A 26,358-nucleotide genomic window follows, 5' to 3' on the forward strand; every position below is an offset into this window, starting at 1 on the left:
TACTTTTGCAAACCACTTACTCTTCGAGAATATATAAAATATATGTTACTGGTTTCTAGAATTAAAAATGTGATCATCAGAGTCCTCTCCTCCCAAATCCCAACTCCACTACTTCCTTCCTGGAAGTAAAGCTCTTTTTGAGATTTCAGTATTCTGAAAATTGCTGAGCACTGCTTAAAATCTACCCTGTCTTCTCCTGTGGTGCCTGGGGCCATCTCTTTCCATACAATTCACAGCAACATGAGGACAGTGCTTATACAACACTTTGCTGCTTTCATTGTGGTGGACAGAGCCTCCTCACAGATGTCCTCTAAACAAAAAGGGTGAAAACAAGTTTCATTTCCTTAGGTGTGGCTAAGTCATATAGCATAAACAGACCTCGTTTTTGTCTGCTTTTCATTTATCCCTAAGAAAAATACTGCCAGGTTATATTTAGCATTCTGAACCAGTCATGAGAAGAGGCACTGGGTGGGCTTGTGGTTTTTTAAGCAATCTGCTGATCATGCCATCTTGGATCACTCATTAATTCTCTGTGTCGTGAATTCTTGGGGTTTGCTCCTATTTAGAGGTCAGTAGAACTCCTTTTCTCTGTTCCCTAAGACAAAAAACCTTACCTAGCATGACACCCAGACTCAGCCAGGACAAAGTGTGCCGGCAGGTCTTTTGTTCCCACCTCCCAGACCAGAGCTCCTGCACAGCCAGTTCCTCAGACAAAGAAGATCAAAAGTTTGGCACAAGCTCTTTCCCTTTTTAACTTCTCTCCAGCACACCCAGACAGCCATATAGGAAACATACGTGGTCTGTCCCCACACAGTGCAGCAGGACTGTTGCCCATGGGCGAGGGAGCTACAGGAGAAGCACAAGGACTCCAGGTGACCCTTCCAGGCTGGGGTGGCTCAAAGGGCACACAGAGCAGCACTTCCAAGCCAAATCTATTCAGGAACCCTTAATGCCATTATTTAAATGAAGAGCAAACACCAAAAAAGTCCTGGGGATACATCCCATACACTGAGGTTCCTCAGGCTCTCAACCCTCTAACAGGGGTTCCTCACTGTTTATATCAGCATATTTCTCCCACAGATGGGCCATCATTGCTATAGTTTAAGGGATTCACCTGTGAAACCAAAACAAAGCCTGTTAAGGGATTAGAGAACTCAGGAACAGAGAAAAGTGCAGCTGTTTGCCTTTGTAGATCAAGAGGAGAAACATATTTTTACTTTCAGGAAATGAGTTTAATTTCTAAATACCAAGGAAGAGTATGAATCCTTTTCTGACCAAAAGCAGGCTAAATATCTTTCTGATGTGGTAGACATGCCAGTTGGTACAGGTGGTCTCAGTAATCAGTATAGGGCCATCTTAATTTTCTTTCTTGGAGCAAAAAAGAACTTAATTATCTGTAGTTGAGATGGAATTTCTTGAAAGAGAGATCAATAACTACTACAAACAGGCCAAAAAAGAATTAATCTAGGGGAATGGGTTGAAATAGTGAGATACATCATGAAATGTGATTAATGAAACCAAGGGAAATATAAAATAACATGTTTCCCTGGAAATGGACTGTAAGTGCACAATGTCTGCACAATATTGTACATCTGCAGTTCTCTGTCCTGCCACCTAATATCCAAATTGTCTGCCAGCATAAACACAGCTGCTAAATGTCTTCTACAACTGCAAAAATAACAAATCTCCACTTTTCTCCCAGCTATTGAAGTATATTTTTACAGAGACAAATGCAATGTTTACACTTGTTCAACAGGAGAAAATGCCAATGCCCAACATATATGTCTTATTAACACACATTGAGAGTCAAGTATCATAGATCAAAGAAATGGGATGGCTGTTTTCTAGCATCCTGAGATGAGCTGAGATTTAATGGTTTTGGCCTGAACTGTTTCTCATCTGGTTTCTGCATAGACATATGCCTACCCATCAGTATAAAATCACCATTTTAGTTGGTTTTGACCATCACTACAACAGAATCTGGCAGGATTGTGAAGGAAGGATGAGAAATCTTCTTTTTGTAAACTCTGCTTTCCGCATTGTGGATTGGCCTGCAGACTCTGCTGGGGAAGAGCTGTGCTCAGCTTCTCCCCAGCCTGGAGACATAGGTCTGCAGCAGCTGGGGGCGTGGGAGACTCTAAGTAACAATTTTCATGTTATAATACTAGTCTGGACTGTAAGAAGTAATTTAAGATAATTTACTAGGTTGCATTTACTGAAACAACTTCTTTTCATAAAATATAACTAAGGAAAGCCCAAGAAAAGGGGAAAATGATAGTCAGGATTTTCAAACTGTACTCTGCTTGGACTTCGCATAGATGAAGAGAGCATAAATGAGAAAAAAAAGAATGAGAGAAAAAATAAAGAAATAAGGCTCCATAAACCTAGGAAGGGTACCAATCCATTTATACACTTCCTGGAATGCTTAGAACATTTAGTCTTACTGGCCACAAGAAACCACTTTTGTTGTGCAAAAGGTTTCACACATGAACTGAAGCCAGAAGCTTTTTCATGGCACTGTGGGAAGAAAAAAACATTACTGTACAGTTTGGTGAACTACAGACAGAAATTGGTCTGTAGGCCTGCCTGGTAAAACTTTATGGAAACACTGTCACTCCCCTCAGCCTCCTTCAATTCATAGACTTGAAATGTACCTCTTCTGTTACAAGAACAGAAAACTGGCACCTAATCATGATTAGGCAAATAAGCAAAGTACTACTGCTACTCTTGATTAGCTAAAAACTATGAATACACTTGTTTTTTGGCAGTTTGTCTTGCCCAACCTATATTCCACTTTTATGTTATTCATGTCTTACAACCATCAGCTGGCATTCTGTGGGGTAAGGAATATGCTTTTCTCTAGGCATGTACATGAACGAGCTTCAGTCCACTTTTCCCCTGGCTGCAATAGAAATGCCAAGAACATTAACTAAAGCATAAATGTGAAGGTTATAATTTTTATCCTGTGAGAAAGCAAGATAGATCATAAATTGTAATAAAATTATAGAAAAAATTACATAAGCAATCATTAAAGATAAATTAGGAAGATTCAACTGGTCAAACCACCATGATAAGGAATAGGATACAACTTTAGTCCTTTGTTTGAAGTTCCAGTTGTTTTCTCTATATAAATTATTTCTTCCAGATATTTAATTGCAGATGTTCCCAATCTCTTACTCTGCCAGGCAGAACACAGTTTTTGGATATTACTTTGCCAATGATCCCCTGTAGACTGGAGTTGTGCTTGACAGAGTTCAAAGCTGTGACGTGGATCAGACTGTTATGTTGGGGAGAGAGGTCTGAGACCTCTATAAATAATCTTTACAGCAGGTAAGTATTTCTGCACCCTTGCATCTGGATCTTGGAGTATTCTGTTTGACCATTAGAAGAAAACAAACTGAAGTGGAAATCCAGACTTTCTTGCTGCCAGACTGCAAAGCACAGTTGGATCTACAAACCCAGCTCTCCCAGCTAGTTAGGCATGAGTCTGAGCTCCAAGTCTTTGTATTTCTGTTTAATAGCTTCACATTTTAAGTAAAGGCTAGAGCTGAAACAAACAGTTGCTCCAGCTGAGAGGCTGTGTTTGCATGCTGTTGCCATCCTCTGGGCTGGCCCCGAGGAGCAGAGCTCAGCAAGCACAGCACTGCTCTTCCCAAGCAGCATGGCTCGGGATGCTGCCTCACGGGGGTGGGATAAGGTCGCAGTGCTAGGTACAGCTGTCGGTGGTGCTGCAGTAAAAGCAGGCTAATGCCTTTAAAGTCTGGATTTATTCTATCCCACAGTTATTCTGGCATAAATCACAACAGCCATTTGACTACAGCAGCAATATTGGAAGAGGTGGGCACAGAATACAATGAGAACAGACATACCGAGGACAGTGTCTGATATTGTGCCCCAAAGGAAGGCAGGAGAGCACGGAAGACAAACAGTGCAGACCTGAGAGTCCTCTTTGGACATTCTGCCTAGAAAAGCAAAACTGAGAAGTGGTCAAGTATCTATAAAGAAATATAATTGTGCTCTCATGGTTTTTACACAAGAGGCATCCATATCACAATAATGAAGGAAGTGGGGAAGGTTGTCAGCTTCATTTATGATATATTTCCCTTATTCACTCTGCTTTTAAAAAACCTACAAGTTTCCTTTGTTTATGAATCTGCTAAAACACATGGCATTTCACAGAAATAGACAAAAATGATTGCAAACCCTAAAGGTAACAAAGAATGCTTGGATAAGGATGCCGGTCACTGGGAAGGCACTGCTTGCTATGAAAAGCCCTTGGATGATGCAGAGGAAAAGCTTGCCAAATGCAATGGAAGAAATTAAGTGGCCATTACAAGAGATCAGTGTGTGCAATTCCCAGCCACTTCAATGTGAGTCGCTCATAGGTGCTGTCCTGTGATGGTTGGACCTGAGAGATTCTAAAGAACCATGAACAGAAAATCAAACCCTAAACCTAACTCTACATGCCTTGTTAAGGCTGCAGGAGAAAAACAAAACAAAATAAAATAGGAGAAGCAATTTTCAACAAAACTGTCCTCTTCCTGCCTTAACAACATCATTCTTGTTGCCAACAAAACAAATCCAAGGGATCACCACAAACACACACCTCTCAGGAAGTCAGCCCTCACTGCTGGCTTCAAACATTTGCTGGGTTTTTACAGTGCTTAAATTATTCCTGCATCAAATCATGGAATTACAGTGAGGCACCACCCTGTCTGTGGTTACAGGCTGCACAGACATTGAAGAGAATGCTGGGTGCTTCCTCTGGTGAAGCAAGGGTGGAAGGAGGCTCCAGCTGTCCTGTGCCTCCCCACTCCTTGCCAGGGATTTGCCCTCCTGCCTGGCAGTGCCCTCCAAACCCCAGGGCTGCTAGCCCAGGCAGCCAGTATGTGCCAGGGATGTGCATATGCAGCTCCTTCCTCTCCAGTCATCCTCACTGCAACCTGTCATCTTTTCCATGTAACCACACAACATTTGAAAGAACAAAACTGCGGGTAGGATACCTTTCATAATAATAAATAGGAATAGCAGTGCTTTTGTGAATTTAGGTCAATGCATCACCCTTAGAGCGCATTATAAATTCATCAGAATCACAGCCTGAAGAAAATTTTATTCCCTGGCACCAGCTGCTTTTAGCCATGCCACAGATATTTAGCAGAATAGGCAGCCAGTACGTGCCAGGGATGTGCATGCAGCTCCTTCCTCTCCAGTCATCCTCACTGCAACCTGTCATCTTTTCCATGTAACCACACAACATTTGAAAGAACAAAACTGCGGGTAGGATACCTTTCATAATAATAAATAGGAATAGCAGTGCTTTTGTGAATTTAGGTCAATGCATCACCCTTAGAGCGCATTATAAATTCATCAGAATCACAGCCTGAAGAAAATTTTATTCCCTGGCACCAGCTGCTTTTAGCCATGCCACAGATATTTAGCAGAATTTAAACTCCAGATTAAGTATTGATTGAGTTTAAATAAATTATAATATGTTATAACAAGAAAGCTAGACTCTGACTGGTATAGATGGTTTCCCTGTTTACCTCCTTTCTCACTTTAAATGTATTCACTGCATTTTAACTGCACTGAACAACCAATTCAGAAATGTATAATACTGAAGTACTAATTTAAGCAGCACCTTCACGTACTTGACATAGGAATGAATAGAAACTGTAAACTAGGTAGAGAATAAATATATCAACTTAAAGGATTATGTGAATAGGAATAAATTCCTAAAGAATTAGCTACAGGGGGAAAGTAAATGCAAAACTGCAGCTTATATTAACATTTGATTATATTTAAGATGCTTTGTTCCTTTTTTAAGGTTTGAAAACATCTCTGTAGTGATGGCTACCAACAAGCAGCAACACAGCGATCCACTCTGTGTCGTGTTCAGCAGCATCAGCTGCTTGTATACCCAGCACGTTATTTCTGGACGACTAACAGATGAGCCTATCATTTTAAACTATATTTAATAGGGAATGAAAACTTGCATGAGCAGGTATTCAAAATGTAACTGTGATACAGTTACTGTAGCCAACTGAGAAACACAAGCCCAAATTTTACAGGAAAGAAAACAACAACTATCTTCTGTACTGCTAAAAGAGGACAAGAGGACACATAAGGACATATAGTTTTGTGTTTGACCTATTTTGGTTGATTTAATTTTCAGATTTTGTAAGCCAAGCTCCAGTGAGTTCCTGAGGAAAAAATTCTAACTGGCATTTTACTGTGAGTCAAACCTCACACAAAAAGTGCTTTGTGAATCGAGATAACATTAGAAGCTGTCTAGCTGCACGTACCAAAGTACCAGTTTGGACAAAAAACCAGAGCTGTAATGGACTTCTAACAGCAATAATATTTGTACTTCTGAACTATGTTTCAATTTGAGATCTTTAAGTGTTTTGCAGTGTGTGACAACTAAGCCTATCACTTGGAAACTTCAGTAGAAAACAATTGTCATAATCTTACTGATGAAGAAACTGAGGTATAGAGATGTTGAATGACCTTCATAAGATCTTAGAGCAAACAGGATGCGAGTGCACCATCAGAACTGCCAGGCAGCATTTTGGAATCAAGGGCATTAACTTCCATTTCCAAACAGCCTATCTGCTGCATGTTTGACTAATATTTTACCAGCTTTGTGAACAATAGAATTCATCTCTTCATTTAGAGGTAGCTTATTTCCTGGTGCAGTTCTTCCTGAGCTGATGACGGGAACAGTAATTCTTTTAATGAAAGTGCAGTTTGGGATATGACAGCAATCCAGATAACATCTACTTTGAGATGGAATGAGTGCCTGAAATTGCACATAGCACCACACTGCATATAGACATAGAATGATAAAATTGAGTCTAGTTAACATGGTTAGCAATCATCCATTTTAAGAGAAAACTCTAGAACTTTACCAGCAATATTGTCCTTAGAATATGCACATAGCAGGGTCATGATAATCTTTTATCTCCTTAGCTCTTCACTGTGAATAGACACTGCAAGCTTTGAGTCTGACTGTTCTTTTCTAGTTACCACTGAACAGCTGTGTTATTTATTGCTTTCTTTCCATTCTCTGCTAAGAATGATGCAATTGCTTTTTTTTCCTGAAAAGTATAAGTAATGGAGGATTTCTCCAACGCCTCTTATTTTAGTTAGACTTTACACTGATGCATGAACACTGCAGTTAGAACAGCCCAGCCCTTCTTTGAGGCACTAATAAAAGCAAGAGGCAGTGGAATTGGATTTTGCAGTGCTGTACATTTTCACCTGCCTACACCTAGTTAGCTACCACTGAAATCTTCTTGGTATTTAACCCTGGACATCTAAGCTTCTGTCTGGCCAAGCAGGGTTAGCAGTGCACTAGTCTGTGTAAGTGCATTGCTGCAAGGGTATATCCAAAGGCCTTCAGGGATTAGCACAGAAATGCCATGAAGCTGAACACTTTGCCTAAGCCCCATCTGTGACCAGGGCTGTATATCCACTTTCTGGATGTGGCAGCCCTGTGTGAAAATGAGGAGCAGTGACAGGGAGGGGAGAGATGGAGTTCAAGGATCAGGCAGTAACCACACAGAAAGCACAGTTATACCTTTTACACTGCCAGATGAGGGATGATGTTGCCGTATCAGTAGGCTTTCTTTAATATTAATCCAGAATCACTGCTGTAGCATGGTTATCTGGGAATATGTAATGGACTTCCTTAGGGCCTGGATGTAACCAGTTATTTTGGGGGAATGAAAGAGGTTTAAATTTGGTAATCCCCACTACAAAACCCCCTATGCATCTTATGCTACTTTACAGTAGGTGCATTCTCTACAGTCAGAGAAGGAGGGCCAGGAATTACCTGTATGCATTTCCCATATATCTGTCAGTTTGTACATGAAAACAGGAAGAAACAAAAAGGTGTGGCTAACAGCAGTTGCAGTGCTAACCCACTTAGGTCTTGGTTGGGTATGGTAAGGATGGCTAAGACTATCACAGCTGTAAAGCATAAAAATATTTTCATGATTCCTAAAATTGGTGTCTTGCTACTTAAGAGCACTCTAGTTTTTCAAAGAAAACTCAACAGTGTTCAACACATTTCACAATACAACAGTATTCAATACATTTCAATTTCTTCCTTTTCCTATTCCATGGAGGTAAAATTCCTTTCCAAATCTTTGGACAGGTAATTGATATAATGCATGAAGCCAGTCCATGCAGTGGTCACTTATCATACAGATCTGATACATTAGAAATTATCTTTTTTCCATGCATTTATGATTCTGATCTGATAGCTTTATAGATGCATGCTGTTGTTTTGTCTTTGCTTGAAAAACAATCAAATTTTAGATTAATAAAACAACAGAGACAATGCAAAAACCTATGTGATGATGGCTAGCTACATCTTAAAATTCTTTAGCCTGAAAGCCTGGCAAGAAGCTGAAGGGAAGTGTTAAAGCAACCTGACAGAAATCCCCTGCAGTGCTTAGGAAAAAAACTCAGCTCTCCCTCCTCCCAGCTAAATCCTGAAACAAGGTCAATGCACTAAAAGGCTCTGGAAGTAGTTTTTTTATAAATAAATATCCTGGGGAATTAGTGGAGCAAGTGCCACAGTCATGTCTCTAAAATAAAGGTAGCTATGACTATGTAAGCATTTCCTTTACGTGCCAGAGATGGCACACATCAGTCAAGGTGAGATTAAATGCATCTCTGACTACATGCTACAGAAGAAGCAATTTTTTTTTCAGGAAGAAAACTTTGATCATAACCTTGAATCAGCAAGTTGTTTAAGTTCATGCCTAGTGTTAGGTCTGTGAACAATCTTTGATATGCTGGAGTCACAGACCCCTGAAAGGACATGTGTGGGTTTTACAAGTAAAATGCAGGAGTAAATGCAGAAGTCACCCAAATATGAACTAGTGCTGAGTTTCCAAAACTTTGGTGGCTACTCCACTGACCAGATTCTGACACCCTGATAGCCACCTCTGACTGAGTCCTGTCTATCATGGTAACTGCCTTTTTCACCCATCTCATCTGTTCAGATACTGCATTATGGCACAGCAGTAATTAGTTTTTCTTTAAAAGGGATCAAAAGTTCCAATCCCTGATGACTGCAATCAATGGCAACCATTTCCCTCATCAACAGGGCATGAATTATACAAGTATTCACTGTAAATCTAAGTAAGGAAACTGAAGAAGGTGAAAAAATCACATTCTTTGGCAAGGATGTAATAATTCGGGAATTTACATGTTGTTTGGTGACATCGATGATTCAGCCCTAGCTTGGATCAGTGTTTTGAAAATTATTTCAGCTCTTCCTCCTTCCACTTTAATTTTATCCAGAAAGCTTCTCTTTCACTTGCTGAAAGGAGAAGAATATGGAAGAAGGGAGATCATTCAATCACAAATTCACTTATCTTCACTGCATCTGTGATGTTGTTCCCTAAGCAGTAGTAATCTCCTACATTCAGGGAACCTGTGCAGGTTTCTCACAGGAAAAGCACAACATCTGAGCCAGTGTGAACACAGCAGTCAAGGACTGGAAGAAATAAAAGAAATTAAAACCCAAGATAAACAAAAGTCCAAACTGAAACCTTCTTCATCAGGATATCAAGTAGCAGCCATTTAAATGAAGAAGATATTTATGCCTTCCTCTTTTTGAGGAAATTTCCTAAGGTTTAAAATGCAGATAAAAGGCTTACAATTCTATATTGGCACAGCCTGATTTTCAGTTGTGCTTATCACTGCCTGCCATGCAGCTGGCTTGCTTTCTTTCTTTGAAAGTTTGAGGTTCTTTACATAGAAATTATGTTTTCAAAATATAGTTGAGAATCCTGATATTATAATTGCTTTCAGAGCCACTATGTACATTACTAATTGTGTACATGAGTCTCTTCACTGACTCCCCTGAACATGCTGGGACTACCAGCTACAAAACATCATTATAAATTATAAGGTAAGGAGAATGTGGCCAGCTTTATATTGCTGACTTGGTGAAGGTATTGATAGCTTGTAGTGAGTGGAAATTCTTGTAAAAAATGAGGTTGGAAAATGTTCTTTTTCCCGAACTGTTAAAATGATAAATACTAAATAAACAGCTGCAAGTGAAATGGTTCCCTGCTGTCCAACAACTACTTTTCTAAACACCTAAGAAAGCATTCATAAATGCAGCCAAGTTTAGGTCTGATATCCAAAGTAAATAAGGTACACACAAAGTACTGCAAGCAGGAAGACCTCTAATAGTCCACAGCTCCCAATTCAAAAAAGATTGCTTGGATATTTTAACTGGACATTACTGAAACCCTGAAAACCACTATAAATAGGACAAAATCAGCAAAATACTTAGCCAAGAAGGAAATGTATATGCACAAGGAGATCTGCTCCATTTTTATATCTCACAGACAGAAGAATAAATTCCCATCTTATGTTGCCTTTCCATAGTAGTCCAGACATGTTGGGAGCTGAGTTATGAACTACTACAGATTTCAAATACTGTGAAGAGTGGTTGAGGGAAAATGAAAAGTAGATGCATTTGGCCAATTTAAAATGTACAAGCAAGGACTGCAAGTCATTTAAATATATACAACCCCTCTCTTATCTTGAACATGATCATAACTGTCGCCAGTGAGTAGACAAGAAGCTGCTTGGCACTCTGTTTCTGTTAACTCCTTCGAAGAGCAAACATAGTTCACATTACAAAACTTGTGAGGTTCTTTCCTTTATAGAATAATGTAAACAAACATTTTCTTATTTAATCTGTTTAATTAAGTGTTGTTTACTACCGGTTTCTGAAGCACTTCAGATAATAAAGACTAAATCCTTGATCGTAGTGGGAATTTTAAGTGTAAGGTTTTTTTAAAAAATACTGTTACCCATTAAATGTTTTGACTATGGCTTTAGGAATTTTAAGAAAGTCTCATAATTTATAATGTCTTGGTTTCTATGTCTTAAATGGGAGGTAATTTTTTGACCTATGTTAACTATTTCAGACTCTTTTAATGGAATATGCAATCAATACATTAATAACATCCCATGCATTAGCACTGAATGTAGCACAAGGTTAAAAGGGGCACAGGTTTTCCATTAAGCCTTTTTAATTTTTCCTTTTCAGGATTTTCCTGAATCTGGGAGTCAGTGGATCCAGTCCTAGATCTACTACCCCAGTCTGGAGACTGATGCCACAACAGCAGTTGTAACCCCTTAAATATCACATGGCATATAGTTTTTCAATTCCTGTACATTGCCCTCAATTCTATCTCAGAAATTCATGCTGTGTAGGACAAGGGTCTCAGTCTGCAGGAGAGAGGCTGCAAATGGGCCATGGGAGTCTGGCAAGACATCAGGAACATTGTGCAGAACTGGAAAGGGACTAAATTCTGGCTTAGGCCATTTTTGAAACATTTTTTTAAATAATATACGACATTTCCATAAATGTTACCTCATCCTTCTCTGAGCAGTTTCATTAGGAAGTCTATTTTCCATTTATTTTTTTTCTTTTAGTAAAATAATTTTACCAATTTTAAATTCAGATGGAACAGGAAGGGAAAAAGCGCTTTATTTCTTGCTCCTACTAAGATTATTTTATCCATTTCTAATTTTAGTTCTTTTCACGTTTTGTTTGTTAGGCATAACTGGGTCAACACTTTCATTCTTTCAGGTTGAAAATCCTGTCTGAAGAAAAGAAGTTACTTGTCACGAAGCAAAGCAAATGACTGTGAATAATTTATAAGAAAGTAAAAATATTCTGCTTTTGAGATTTTAACAGGAGAACAACCCTGAGTTATAAATTATTATAATTACACTGGAATATGCTCTCCATCCTCTTATTCTCTTGCTCTGCTCACTGTCATAATACTTCTTGCTCAAATGGGTAACAATCTCTTGAGCAGCATGGTCATGGGTCCCCCCAGGTTTGGGGACAGTGCCCTTTGGACCATGAATTTATCAGTGCTCACAATCCCGCTCCACACTTCTGAACATTTTTGTTAGAACTCCTGCAGGTTTATCTCCTTACAGAGGATAAAATGCAAATATATATCAAGTCCCGTGGGATGTGAGGTGAAGACTGTCACAGAGCTGGGGGACTCCAGAAGCAAAACTGGTGCTCACAGGAGATTCTAGGAGCATTATTAAACAACATCACAGATCTGCACCCCTACTGCTCAGGGGCAAAGTAACTGACAGATAGGTAGGTAGTTAAATTCTTGGGGTTTGTTTAGTTCTAGCTCCTAAACGCCACAGTGTTCAAAGGTATTTGTTGTGGTAATTATTATACTACAATATATTTCTCTGTATAAAGATGGTAAAGTGAAGAAATACAGTATATTTAATAGAAAAGTAGAGATTACAGCAACTTGGTTTGCTGAGAAACCAGTTTCACTAATGCTTTTATTAAAATGTCTGAAATGAATGTGTCAATTCTCTATGGCTCCAAGGGAAGAAGATGAATTACTTAATATCAAAGTCTGTCACTTCCTTAAATGTTTTTTTACATACTTTCTGCAGTACAACATCACTAGTGTACTAATACTGGCATAAACTACTGCAATTTCCAGCATCTTGTTCTCAATAATACACTTCTTATTTTTAAGACTAATGTTGAGAAGCACAAGTGGAAGAACTAAACGTAGCAATGGATATGTACCTAACAGCTTCCACAAAGAAGTTCATGTAAGTGACTTCATTTGCTGCTGGAGTCAGGAAGTTCCTATGCCCTCTTGTGCCAAGCCATCTTTAGTGATCCCCACCCACTTCTTACACAGAAACCAGATTGGCAGGAGAGGGAAAGGACAGCCAGCCCACAGGCTCTTACACATGCAAGATTGCAGCCGTGCATTCCATCAGTTCACATAAGGTGTGGTAACATCCACAAAGACTGCTGCTGCCAATGTGTTCCCACAGCACAGACTCAGTTACCAAATCCTGCGGGAGGAGTTTGAAGTGTGGAATTCCCACTGCTCATCCTGCTTCCATTGTTGTGGGTCAGCCACTGTTGGTGACAGTGTGAGCCTTGGGGGAAACTGAACACGTCTTTTCTTCAACCTTACCCTTGGTTTATGACAGGTATTAATGTGAAACCTCTGCCCAATATCCCCCTAAACCTCTCCATAAAAGTGAAATTCCTGACTGACACACGTTTGCCCCCTCATTTATCAGTAAGGGAGGATGCCAAAATTCTTTGATCAAAAGATAGTGGGGAAGATGACCATTTTGAAGTGGAAGACCTATCTAAGGAATAGTGTAAGGGGGTTCCAGACTTGCTGGAAACAGCCCTGCTTTAGATTTGCATTTCTGGGACACTAATAATTTTAAATTTAAGTCCACGAATTTTAGACTTCAGAAAAGTCAAAATATCTGTGAACAGATTCTGAGTATCCCACCTGATTGGTCCCAGACACACTGAGTTCTAAGTGTGCATGATATCTTTTTTTTTTTTACACACTATTTATATTTGACCTTATCTGACCTTCTATTCCAGGACACTAATTAGATTTCTCCAAGCTTTGCAGTCATTAACAATCTCAGTGGAATTCCACCTCTCCATGTCAGAATTACGCTTCCCACTTATTCTCTTCACTACCTACAAACTTGAACCAAAATATCCACACTTCTTGTATTTTATTCTCATCCAACCACTTGCTATACATTCATGAAAAAACATTAGTGCAATTGAGCAACTCAAAGCTGTACATTCTGGCTGTGTATAAAAGATGTGCTTTGATTCTTCCCCTCAGAAAAATGAAAGCACTAGAAATTAAAGTTTATTAGTGACAGTTGTACTAAGAATTAAAAATAAACTGACCCAAGCAGGCTACTACTGAATGGGATCCAATATGTGATGGGTAAGCAGGATTTTCAGGAGAGTAATACGCTCACTATCCTCTAAGAAACTCTTGCCTAATTTAAAAGCAGCCCGGGTAAGTGCTGATCACACTTCTTGTGATTTTCAAAACTCCCTCTCTGATTTTAATACCCAATTCCATTAACTTCAGCACTAGGCCTGCTAATCCTGTAGGTAGGCTAGAAAATCTTCAGCTGTATGCAGGTGCTTCAGAGATTGTAATGCTAATCACTCACATTTAGCTGCTACTATCAATATGAGAGGGAAAACTATGCAGAAGAGACAGACAAGCTTGTATTAACAGACATATCTATCCCATATGCTTTTTGCCTTTTTCTGAGCAAGAATTACTCACCCTTCTCTCTGTCATTCTTATCCTAAAGCTTTGGAGCCCAAAGCACCACATAGCTTTGAGGAAAGGATAGTCTTGAGAACAAAAAATACTTTTGGGGAAGGGGGTTCTTTTGTTCTCTTCATTGGGACGTTTTCTTATTATAATATTAAAAAAAGACCAGTTTTATTCTGGCGATTTTCCTACAACTGGAACGTACTTCTGCAGGAAATGAGTGAGATCTACTCATGTCATACCATCTCTGGATGTGATTCTAGTGATCTTTCACTAAACAAATGTTCACCTGAACACTGATAGCTATTGAACTCTCCTCACTTACAATGCAATGGTCTTTAGAAAAATTATATATGAGCACTTGTATTTTCAACAAATTTTACTCCAGGGAGATCAGCTGTTGTGCTCAGTTAACCTGTATGCTCCTCCTTGGGCACAAATAGGGGAGAAATGGGGCATATTCTGTGATTGTAACTGTATTTTCACTTTTTTTGGTCTTGGTTTATGGATTTTTCAGTGTTTAAGCAATTACATCCACATCTTTTTGTATTTGAAAATGTTCTCACATGGGAAGGTGGCTGTTGCAGTCAACAGCTGAATTACATGGCAGAGACCACTGAGAGCTGCCAAATTACAGCCAGGGCTCACTGGGCGACTAAGGGAAATCAGGACATCTTGTATGTCAGACTGAGAATATCTTTATACAGTCAATAAGGAGCCATGAGAAGTATGATTTTTCTAGGTTTGGAGTGAAGAGAAATGAAATAGGAAAAATTCCTTGATTTCATGAAAACTTTTCTATGCTGCTTATTTCAAAGAGGTATTTAGGAGAATGTAAGACTTACACATTTTAGCACTCTCCTGTGGAAAGAAGACATCCCTGTTAAGTGAAAATTAAGTCCAGAGAGCTTATGTTTGATGCACGATCTATTGGTACTGTAGCCAAAGATTTCCCACAACCTCTTGTCTTTGTCAGAAAAGGCTCAAGAAATGGCTTGACACTGTCTCTCCTCCTCCACACCTGCTATTCCAGGGCTGAGTTTGCTTTTATACTGTTCAGTTTAGGATGTTACTGCACTGGAATGACATCTACGTTGTTTTTTTATTTTAAGATATTATTTTATTTACTTTATTGAAATAATGCATTGACTCATACTGTTTGGATTCTATTTTTTGTGAGCCTAAAATGAGGCTCTGTGTCTGACTCTCTGTAGCCTTGGACCTGATATCATAAAGACTGGTGAGAAAAGTGGGCGGGCCACTGTGAGTTTGTGGACATCTCCAGTTAAAAGTTCCTTTGTAAAAGTACAAAGGACTGCACATGGTGTAAAGCAGCCAAGAACTGAAATATTTACCATGATAAATTACTTATTTATAGTATATACTTATTATTTATTGCTTATTTATTATATATACTTATTATAGCCGTATACCTTCACAACTACCAAAATAGTAATAATATGAAATAGTTTATGCCTGTGGATCTTAAATTAATAGAATTGCTAACAATTTTACTTCATCCTAAATAAAAACTTATTATGCTACAGGTGAAAAACAGAAAAGATCTCAGTATATTATGGGTTGAAATAAAGGAGAGCTGAGGGAAGTTAAGTTTCCTTTGAATGAGCTTTTCAAACTGTGTGTGGAAAACCACATGAGAAAATATATGAGTTACACTTGCAGAAAAACCACTTTTGCCTTCTGAAATGCCAATTAGAGAGCAAAGACTTATTTGTTTTCCTAAGACAGTGTGTGTCTTCATAGCCAGAGTAGGAGAGCAGATGGATGCCATAGATTGCCCTGAGCAGACACCTAAATTTATTCCTGTCAACGTTGAAAAAAATATTTGAACCCTGTTTCCCCAGTGAAGAAAAAAGAACCTGATAAGAAATGGCTTCAGACCTCCTAGGATGAAAAGCAGTTACTGAGAAGACCTTCAGGAGAAAGGAGAAGAACTAAGAACAGTGAGAATCTCAATGATAGAAAGTGCAAAGTAAATGATAGTTTTAACAAAGAACATTTCAACCCAGGGTGTTGGAGTGGGAGGATCACAGGATAGTTATACATCCCTTGTATAATTAATTTGTGAAAAAGGCAAATGCAGTCCTAATGTCCTAGGTGCAGTATTTCCAGTGAAGGGTAAATACACTGTTGACAAATTGTGTAGCACGTACAATGATAGTTCACTTAGAAAAGCTATGTTAAAATATGTTGCAGATGAGAATTGCTGAAACTGTGGGGAACCAGGCTCGGCAGTTCAGGGACTGCCTTCTGGCTGGATGAACCTGCACGTCCTGACTGTGACAAGGAAATGAAAAAGGAGAACTTGTTCCCCATCTGTGACACCAAGACATGTGCTAATGACTCCATCCTGTAAGTGGCCCCTCATCAGTTCAGAGCTACACTTCCCACAAGAGCCAGATCCTTAACTTGGCTACCCGTTTCCACTGGCCAGCTCAACAAACTGCTCAGTGCAGCAGTAATCAGTGAAGTGTGAGATTTTCTGTGCAAAACCATCACTGCTGACCGTGTGCCTGCTGCTGGGTACCCCCTGCCCAGCAGCCAGTGAGCAGCTCTGTTGGCCACACAGACAGAGCTGTGGGCAGCAGCAGCAGTGGTTTGGCAGGCTGGTGACCTCCTTATCTGAAATCTGGTGTTGCTTGGGACTGCTGTGATACAGATAATCCTCTGACTTAATTTAGAGCTGCTCAACAGGCAAGAATCTGTTTCAGTTCCATGAAAGAGAGAGTTCTTTCATAAAGATGGTACAACAATAAGGAGTGTGGTATTTTTTGACTTCTATTCTGGTTATGCTCACATGCTTGTCCAGCGTGCCCACGGGTCATATAGCTCATGACTAAGTTCCTTTTCTTTCCTACATGATGAGTCTGTAACCAGAGAATCTACATGCAGGCAATCCTACATGAGACAGAGCCAGCAGGAGACAAAATGAGGCAAAGAGGATTGCATCTGACAGAGCTGTTTAAATAAATTGTTAATTTTCTTAGAATACCAGGGGACCTGTCTGTAGCACCAAATCTCCGTAGCTTGTAATCTTATGAGCCATCTGTCTCCATGTATACTGGAGAAGGCTATGGACTTGGGAGGATGATGAAATATTGGGATGTAAATATTGAGGGGGTGGGAGATTATTCCAATATCTAATCTTGCATCTCACAAGATGATGGGCTCCCCGGCCTCCTACTGTGCTATAGGAATACAGGGCACTCAAAATTTTCATGGTTTGAGCTCTGAAATGCACACATTTAGCAAATTTGGTAAATGTTACTATTAGTTGGGTGAGTATGCCAGAGTTTTATTTTTCTTTTAAACAGATAATCTATCCACGAAAAAGAAAAATGTTATATGAGCATTATATGTAGAAAAAAATTATATATAGAAAAAAAAGTCCATTCAATTTATATACCTTTAAGACCTATTACAAACCGATGTTTTCATTCAGCTTTGCAAAGGATAAGTACTAACTAGCAAAGTAAACTAGTAAAGTACTAACTTGCAAAGTACTAATACTTGTTCATTGTTTTATAGGAGATACATGTCTTGGAGGAAAAGAGCTCATAAGTTCTTAATAGTTTAGGGCATATATTACATTTGTTTTCTAAAATTAATAAACTCGTTATGTATTGGTGTCCTTGTTTAGAGCGAATTTGAGAGGAAACCTCCAGATGGGGTCCCTCTAGAAAGCAAATTCAAGCTGGCTCCTCCCCTTACTGGTTCAGGAAACATAAACTACTTTGAGAGAAGTGGAAAAAACTGTTTCTTTAACAAGTAAAGTACTCACAAACATGGAAAAATGAGGAATAAACAATGGAACCTCTCATTGTTCTAAAGAGATGGCAAATTCAGAGAAAGTCCTGTTTGAGGGGTGTGGCTCAGCTTGCCCAGTCTCTTATCAGTCCCTGATGGGGACTACTGGCCCTGGTGGACTACAGGCGAGCTCCCAGTGTTATTCTGGTTTTCAGTCCAGAGCAGGGCTGATCAGTTCCAAAGTCTGGGGAACTTCTCTGCCTCAGCTGGCTAAAAAAACTAACAGAAACAAAGGAGAGCTCTGCCTGCAGACAGCACAGGCCGGGAGGGGGAATGCAGGGGAGTGAGCGCAGCCTCTGCAGACAAACCACGCGCTGCTCCTGCCCCTTTCGCTCTCCGAACCACTCTTAAACCAGTGCACAACTCAATATCCAGCATAAACAGAACAGACCACTGGGGATACAAGCATCATAAAGTCACCCTAGGACAAATGGGAAATCTTCTTTTTAGTCTAAGTTAAATATTCAAAATGAGGTCAGGTCTGTGGCCATGAAATTAATTTATTTATATATCCCTCTCCTGAATAATGATGTGACTTCTTTGAAAGACTAATAAATATCAACTCACAAACCCTTCAGTATAATAATTCCTGTCCTCTGTGGCTTTATATCTCAAGGGAGACAATATATTCTTGTGGTAGAAGATAAGAGCTTTAGGAGACCTGTGTTTAAATTTTGGTTTAAGAATGGAGAGGTTTGAAAGAGAAAGAACCAAACTGCATCTTTAGAACTATCCTTCAGTCACCTTTCTTTGAATTTCTCCACTGTAGCAGTATTTATGTGCCTATGTAAAGTAATTTAAAAATCTTTGCCTGAACTGTATGCATATTTTTAATTGGAATCTATTATGTATTAATTATAATTTACAAAGAAACTATCACGCACACTTCAAGATCTTAGTTATTTTTAGATTCGTCTGTGAAATGCAACTCCTGCATTTTAATAAATATTAAACTGAATAGCTTCTCTCTAACTCTGAAGATTATCTACTGTAAAACTCAAGACAAAATCACTCTGTTCATTCTCCTTTAGCCACCTAATTTAAAAAAGCACTGACCCTTCTCATAGAAAGTGAAAATAAGAAAGCACCTTCTACCTTAGCCCAAATCACCATGAACCCAATTTAACTTGCTTTGCACTTAAATCCCAATCCATTTTTTTGATATACAAGAGATTAATACAAGTTTTATAAACCAATTATCAACAAGTCTCTAGGTGAAAGGAATGCCATATATCAACTTCACTGAATAACATAAAACCTCTCATCAAACCAGATGAGAAATACCAATTTTCCCCTTCTGATTATCCCCAGTGAAAGCACATTGCACAGATGGACTGCCATCATTATAACCTTCGTGTAAATATACACATATATATATATAGGCACTTAAAGCATTTTTCAAACTTTTCAAGAGTTCTGTCTCCTGTATGGAAGGCTTTTCTTTCTGGAATTCCTTATCATATGTTAAAAAAAAAAAATCACTGAAGGAAGATGCCAGAAAAGTACATTTCTCAGCTGAACAGCATGAATGAATAATGACAAAGATGAGTGTTTTGGTGTGATCCAAGAATATATAAAAACAAGTTTAGCCAAAAATATAGATAGAATAATCTTTATAAAGGCACAATGGAGTAATGCAGAAACATGCAATGTAATAAATTGGCCAATAGCTAAAATAATTTTACAGTTTTGATAATTTAGAAATAAGTTCTCTAAGGGACATTAACAATGGATTTCAGACATTTGTCAGAGAATAAATCATGCTCTAATTGCTAAAATGGCTCCAATGATCTAGAAAGCACATGGCGGCGCAGAGCAAATGATGTTACCAACCTTGTCAGAAACTCCAAAACTGCAGTATATGCATGTCAAATAATGACACTCCCATTTAACCCTTTATTTGCATACTCTGGAAATAAAAAGAACTTGCCTTTATATGACATGTATCCATTTATAGAGCCATTAGACTATCTTTTTAAAAATGATGAGTGTGCAACTGAGAATACAGATTCTTTTCTTTTTACAAATGCTGGAATATTGTATAATCGCTTCTAAATGAAACCAACAACAAATTCAATCCAAATACCCAGTACATAAAACCGATGTTCAATTTAAAAAAATCTAAATTTGAAAATTGTATATTGAGAAGAGGCTTTTGAACCATCAATACTTCAATCTTGCTACTTGAGAGCTGTGGATGCCTTGAACACAAATCTTAACTTCATCCTCACTATCTTACTGTGGAGAGAAAATTGCTCTTCAAAAGAACCTCAGGGTACAGACAAAAGAAGAGGTGGGAGGAACATATTTATATTCACCTCACCAGGAGGTATTCAGGCTAAATAGAACATAGCACATCATTATCTTGTTTGGTTGGGTTTTCTTTTGGCATTTTCAGTAGTTGTTTCAGTGGGAGGTTGGTGGGACTTGAGACCAAAAGTTTGGTGCATAACCCCAAAAGTTTCCGCCTAGAATTAGGTCAACTAATGAGACAGAGATGCAAATTTCTTTTAATGACTTTGGGTCTCTTCTAATGGGCAAGCACAAAATACATAATATATTATGAGTTCATATATAAATATCATAGAAGTGTTTTTCTTAACAAGGCATACAAGTGTGGATATGTGTTATACCATTTATAGAAGATAATGCCCTTGTTACATTGGGATTTTTATGCAGAATAACCCAAATATCAGAAGATTTATCGGCTTACTTTTCTCTTTACTGTCCTTTGTTTTAGGCAGTTCAGTTACTCAAATTACTGACCTTATTTTTACTTTTTTACACTGTGATTGACACAATTGTGGCTTTTCAATTCTCTTTGGGTTGTTTTTTTTTCCCCTTGTATTTTAGAGCAGACATGCTGTAATGGCTACACATTAGCAAATGCTTCCAGTTCAAGCTTTCAGTAAATTAACCTTTTGAGAGCTGAAGACAAATGTACTCTGAGCCTGGGATTGTGACTCAGCAAGGCCCTGCCCAGGACTGGCAGATACAAGCAGAACTGGCCAACGCATGCTCAGCTGCAGTGGCAGCTGGGGTCAGCCTAGGGCACCCCACGCTCAGCTGCCTAAATTGGCATTCTTGTGTTCTGAGGAACAACTTGCATAAAAGCTTCTGGACCAAGACATCAGTGATTTAAATGGTGCCATAAGAGGGCAAGCAGAATAATCGACATTTGTCTGCCAAGTTCCAAGTGCAGAATTCTGTTGGGATAAGAGTGGAGTGAATGAAAAAAACATATGATGCTTTACCCTTATATTTGTCTTTGGTCATGAAATGAATGCAGGACAATTTATTTTGCAAGTGATGAGCCTGTTTCATGGAACCAAACAATGATGAGGAAGACTGCTTGGGGATTTTTATTTCTTTTTTTCCCACCAAATATGAATATTTTACTACACAACATGCTTCAGATAGGATTTCAGTTAGGACATTGGCACTGATGCTCTGCATTTTCTTATGTAGAGGATTTGGGTAAAGATATCTTACCTCCAGCCCACAGCAAGGCTTTGGTTGTTTCCTGAACAACCTTTGGGTCCTTTCCCTTAGAAAAGTTGCTCAGCTCAGAAAGAACCTATGTTATCCACACTCATGATTTTACACTCAATTAGAGCTGATGGCTGCATGCCAGTGAGAGTCCAGTGGAGAGATGGTGAGGGGCTGGAAAATGGGATGAGGCAGGAGAGGCTGAAAATTGGGTTTGTTCAGCTCAAAGAAGAGAAGACTCTGGGAGGACCCTACCATTGGCTGCAGCTCCCCAGGGGAGGGTGCAGGAGAGATGGAACCAGACTCCTCACAGGTGCTGGATGATAGAACAACCAGCAATGGACACAACTGACAGCAGATGAATCCTCTTCAGGTACTAGGAAAATAAATCTTTACCATGACAGATGTCAAATGGTGGAAGGGACTTCCTGAAGAATCTCCATTCTTGGGGACAGGCAGAACTGGGGGGTGTGTAGCACCAAGAACTTGACCTGGAAGGGTCTGCTCTGAGCTAGGGGGACTGGCACATAAACTCAGAAAAATATATTTAATTATATTATGAAGGAGGCAGTAAGACAGGTTCTGCTTATTAGTCTCAATGCGGCAAAGTCATGTGAAAACAGAGGACAAGGTGCTGGATGGAAAAAAAAGGTCCATAAGAATCCCTCAAATTCCTATTATTCAGTTTTCTTGTGTTTTGCTGTCTTTTATTAACTTCAACTGGTTCATTTGAGATTATGTAAGATTATTTTGTGCTCATAAATGACAGCAGCATGTAGAGTAAAATGTACCATATATATCAAGAATAACTTCTAAAATGTGAGCACCACAGCACAGAATTGAGCACAAGAAGAATGAAATGGTGGACCTGTGAATCCTGGATTTAAGTCTAAGCTCTGTGGATCCATCCAACAATGCAAAAGCAATAAATTGCACACATAGGTCTGGCAACTGTCATAGGGAGTGACAAATCTGAAAGCTGCAGGCACTCTGCACTTCAAGATTAATACCTATATCTATTTTAAGTTTTGTAGATACTTCCAGTGGGGAAAACACACCAAATGTCTCAAAAAATTGTTATAACAGATAAGATGCTCTTGTAATCATCAAGCAAATGATAAAAGGAACAGACAGAATCTCTCTTACTATAGAAAGTACTATAAAAATCTTAATTTCTGGTTTATAGAAGACTGACATCAATGCAAGCAATGACACTTTCTTATGCAACCTCCTGTCTGATTTTTTTAAAAATAAATTTTCTCTGCATTGCTCCAAGCTGCTATGTCTGTACCTCTGTCAGGAGACAGTCCACCTCAAACAACAGATTGTCAATATCTTGACAGCGATATTGGTCCCACTTGAAAACCCAGCATGTGTGACTGTAATATTTTCATAACACCAGCAAAAAGTTTGCATAAAAAGTGCTGGTTTACAGCAGTTGAAAGAATTTATGTCTTGGTTTTTTGATACAAAGAGGTTATGTCTGAGTTGTATTTCTTATTTTTTGGTGAACACTTATGTAAAAGGCAGAAAATAGACCCAAAACCTCCCAAGCTGCCCTTGTTACACCACTTGCCACCACAACAAACAGCCTGACCCTGCTGTCTTTGTAGCTCCTCTTCAGGTCGGGTTTGGCTGCTCTGAGCTTGGCCTGAGCCTTTTCTTCAGCTGAGTACACTGGCCTTTCCTACCACAGATCCAGCTGCAGGCCCCACTGCAGGGTAAGTGAAACAGAGTAACACTTTCTATTTAGTATTTAATAGCCAAATCATCTTCTTGGTGTTCTTTTAATTTATAGTCCTGAACAACAATCAATGTAACCCTCTGCCCAGAGCCTACTTGTAACAGGAGTCTTGCTAATGGGTGATTTTAAACTTAATGTTCCTGTTTCTAGTAAGAGCCAAGAATTTCCATTTAACTTACTATGCTGTCAATACCTAACAGAGCCCCTTGCCATGGGCAATAAATGCTGTTCTTTTGCAATTCTATCCATAAAAATGCTACATCTCTGAAATACCATCATCAGTAGTTGACAATCTGCCATCTTGCTCTTGGAAGCATTTTTTCTCTGACATATTATAGGATGACATGATAGCAAATGCATGGTTCTAATAATCCATGAGTACATTAAAATAAATATTACCTTACATCAATGTGAATACAAAGCTCTTTTAGTGTATCTTGCTATATTTTCTGTGCTGCTTTTGGATATTACAAACTAAACTGGATAAGGCTGGATTAATACTTGCAGAGATTAACAGCAACTGCATTCTTCATGCACTGGTCCAAAAGATAACAAGCTGTTTGAACACTTATTCCTATATGCATATCCCCAAATCACCCCAAGATAAGGTGTGATATAACATGCTGCTATAACAAACTGCCATCTTTAGGAAGAACATAAAACAAATGCTAAGATCTGATTGCAAGTACCATGACATTGGTAGCTTTCCAACTGGGAGATTGCTATTTTTAACACAAAAAGCAAACAAAATAAAATGTGAAGGTACAGTATGGCTCTGTTCTGAAACAAAATTTCTCACAGCTTTTGCTCTCAGGGTGCAGCACTGCAGGAGTTAATAACAAGATGCTTTCCTGTCTGTTGATGCCTGCTGCACTGGCTGTGGAAGGGCAGGGCCTTTTCTATGAGGCAAGACCCTCTGCAAAAAGGATCATCTATTTTTGTGCCCTTTTTTACTTTCACACTTTTTCTATCCCGTCTGAATTCTAAGAAAATCTCTACAGGTATAAAAAAAAAAATAAAAATCGGAGGCACTGGGACATGAAGCCCATGGCCAGCAAGGCTGGGCAGGCAGGGCAGCAGGAGTGCCCTCCCTCTGCAGGGCAGGGTGGCTGTCACAGGGTTCTTCCCTGCAGTTCCCCTCCTCTCCACCTCCTCAGCACTGGGCTCTCACAGCGTGCCCTGTTCCTGTGAACAAGGACACAATTAAAAAAGCAAAGAGAGCCATCAACCTGCACAGTGCCAAAGCGCTGCTTTTTATTAATGTAACAAGATCAATGACAGGGAAAAAGTTTGAGAAACTTTTACATGCAATGCTCAATAAACCCAAAAATTTTGGCAGGCCTCGGCAAATAAAAATGTTAATGCTATGAAGTCGCTCTAATGATGTAACAGATGGAGTTTTCTGTTTAGTTTTCATCACATTACAGACATATTGTTTGTATATAGCTTCTTTGGCCTATCTTTACAAGAGAAAGAAGTTGCTGCTTTTGCAGAGGAGGCATCTTTTTATGACTCTGTCTGTGCCCATGGGCAATCACTGCTCACCCTGGGTCATCTTTGCTCATGATCTTTTATGACAGTCACAGGATTTCTTCTAAAAAAGAAGCTGTAAAAATCAGAAAAATTTAATCATCTCTCAAATTCAAAAGCAGCTGACTGAAAACCCACAGTAGGAAACAGATGCAGGGGATAAACCAGATCAGAGCATGGTGGCGAGTACTGTAAAATGTTTTCTTTGTAAATCAGACAAAACACATGTTTATTAAAAAAATAGGGAGAGGCAGCATAATATTAATTTACTATACTAATTCAAACTGAGCAGTGATTTATTTGCTCTGCTGCCTCACTGAGAAGTGCTCTAACCCCCAAGTGAATACTTGGGATTGTCTTTTGGGATTGAAATATACTACAGCAAAAGATATTTTCCATATTACTGCCTTCGGGTTGTTTCTTCCTATTGATATAATTATTTAGTCTTCCTTTTGCTTCATTTGAAGGGTTTTTTGACTTCCAATACTAATTTATTTCTAAGTTTCAAAATTCATATTAGCAGAGTTTTTAAGAAGTAATCACTGTGGCAATTCAAATATCATCTATGTTAATCCTAACAAACTGCATTCAGATAATATTAATGGGCTGATTTACAAGTAATAAAGCAAAGATGGGACTAGTCTTAATTCATCCTGCTGTGTTCAGATATTACCACACATATGGCAGAGAAGATTACCAGCAGTTCTGAGACCCCCATGCTTCTTCAGGCATAACAAAGCAGATTAATGACAAAGTAATAAGGTCAGCTCAGGTATAACACAACCTTTTCTCCTAGATTAGTTAGTTCAAAGCTAAATTTGGCCCACTTTAACATAAAATTTCCCATTACTTGTTGATATGGTTAAATATTTGAGAGCACAATAGTAGTGAATTCTGTGTCTGAACAAGATGAAGGATCCACAACCCAGGGGATTAAATCTCTCATTTAGTCTCTCACTAGTTAAAGTTCTAGACAACAAAAAACTAGCACTTGCCTTCACACAAGTGGCGAGAAGAAAAGGAATTGCTCTCCAGATTTAAAACCAGCACTTGTGAAGCATAATGAAACAAATAGGAGAGATAGTACAGAATGTATTTCTGGTAAATTTTGGGCCATTTGGGAAGAATTAAACCAATCTAATGTGCAGCTGAAAATAATTAGTCTAGCTGCTTAAACAGAGAAACTGCTTATCGTCATTGTGAGAAAGAAATGAAGACAGTAAACAGTAGGTGAAAAGAAGTTAATAGTGTATCTGATAACACAACTCTGTCCCAAATGAATTCACTGTTAAAGAAGATAGTTATTACTTATAAAATTAAAGGCTATAAATAAAATGCAAATAGTCCTTGAGCAAAGCTAATATATTGCCAAGATTTCATATACAATTTCAGGTTGTTTTCTGACAGATTAATCACCTCATAATAAAACCATAAAAACATTTAATTAAATGTGAAGTATAAAGTCATGTACTCCCATGTAATAGAAACATCAGCAGTGATAACTGCTGTGCAGCTGCAGTGAATAATTTGTTATACCTGTGTTTATTGGAAGGCAAAGAGAAACAGGTGTGGTCCACGGGGTAAGTAAAGGATTTAAGGTGAAGGATC

General features: G+C 38.8%; 2 long non-coding RNA genes across 2 annotated transcripts in view; one reads left to right on the plus strand and one right to left on the minus strand.

Annotated features, from left to right (window-relative positions):
* Positions 1 to 23,190, plus strand: part of LOC120510465 — a 48,291-nt gene extending 25,101 nt beyond the window's left edge. Inside the window, exons 2-3 of the long non-coding RNA XR_005629502.1 lie at positions 16,377 to 16,532; positions 23,090 to 23,190. This is a non-coding gene — a long non-coding RNA (uncharacterized LOC120510465). The remainder of the gene's footprint in view (positions 1 to 16,376; positions 16,533 to 23,089) is intronic.
* LOC120510464 overlaps positions 1 to 26,358 on the minus strand; it is a 216,870-nt gene that overhangs the window by 13,488 nt on the left and 177,024 nt on the right. The window lies entirely within an intron of this gene.

The sequence above is a fragment of the Passer montanus genome, unplaced genomic scaffold (assembly GCF_014805655.1).
Source record: "Passer montanus isolate IOZ18808 unplaced genomic scaffold, ASM1480565v1 scaffold58, whole genome shotgun sequence".
Taxonomy (NCBI): domain Eukaryota; kingdom Metazoa; phylum Chordata; class Aves; order Passeriformes; family Passeridae; genus Passer; species Passer montanus.